This window comes from Capsicum annuum, unplaced genomic scaffold, assembly GCF_002878395.1.
Source record: "Capsicum annuum cultivar UCD-10X-F1 unplaced genomic scaffold, UCD10Xv1.1 ctg25665, whole genome shotgun sequence".
NCBI classification, from domain to species: Eukaryota; Viridiplantae; Streptophyta; class Magnoliopsida; order Solanales; family Solanaceae; genus Capsicum; species Capsicum annuum.
The window spans coordinates 1-1,064 of record NW_025831877.1 but is presented as its reverse complement, the minus strand read 5'-3'; the positions used below and the strand labels follow the sequence as shown (position 1 = coordinate 1,064).

General features: G+C 36.9%; 1 non-coding gene across 1 annotated transcript; it reads right to left on the bottom strand.

Moving 5' to 3' along the window:
* Positions 1-532: 532 nt before the first annotated feature.
* Positions 533-728, bottom strand: LOC124890812. Its single transcript, XR_007049380.1, has one exon. It is a non-coding gene; the product is annotated as a U2 spliceosomal RNA (small nuclear RNA).
* Positions 729-1,064: the final 336 nt, after the last annotated feature.

The following is a 1,064-nucleotide window of genomic DNA, read 5'->3' as shown; positions in this document are numbered from 1 at the left end:
TTAATTTTAGGCACGGAGAGCAAAAATTGGGTGTCAACAAGCATACCCCTTTACAACAAGTCTGGCTTTGTGCTTGTTGATAGAGCCATTTGCGTTCAGCTTGGTTCTGAAAATCCACTTCACTCCTATGACTTTCCTGTCTTCAGATCTTTTCACAAGTTTCCAAGTCTGGTTCTTCTCAATCATGGTGAGTTCTTCCTTCATTGCAGCTCTCCATTTTGGATCTTTTTCTGCTTCGGAAAAATTTGTTAGAGCTTTTCCGCAAAGGTATTTATTTACTTGTATTATTGGCTCGGGGCATTTTCTCCATACATGGGTTAACTTGGTATTCGAACAGTGGATTTGTAAAAATAAGACAACAAAACATCAACTTTGGATATTGAGGCTAAGTGAGTATTCTTCATACAGATTCAATTGGATACAATCAATGTACACAACACCATTCCTTTTTAGCCCCATCTAATTATAGGACCAATGATTAATCCACAACAAAATACAAATGATTCACAACAAAAAATTTAAACTAAGATTGGTGGGGTGCGCCAGGCCCATGCAATAGTGCAACACATGGACGACGCTTGAGAGCCCAGGTAGCAAGCTACTTTGAAGGACTCTCTCCCTCAAAAAATAGAGTTAATATCGTGTGGACCAATGGCCCACATATCAGATATTAAACTGATAAGAACAGATACTACACTTGATCTTAGCCAAAAGGCCGAGAAAGGTATGCTTAAAATTATAAATGGGCCTTTCCTTTTATACCATCCTATGTTGTCTACATATTTGTTTCTTCCATGATGTGGTAAGATGTGTAAATGAAAAAATACCTGCAAAACTGAAGGAACAAAACTCCATGCTCAACCACATTTTATGAACAATTTTGAGAAATCATAGATTTGGGCATGCCATTTGTTGTATTGCAAGCTGTAACTAATGAAATAACCAGAAAGAGAAACCAAAAAACAAAAATAGAAAGCAAGTTTTGAGTTGAGAACAATACAGTATACCTTAGGAACGTGAAATTAATAACAACATTCCCAGTTTAATCCCACAAGTGAAATCCG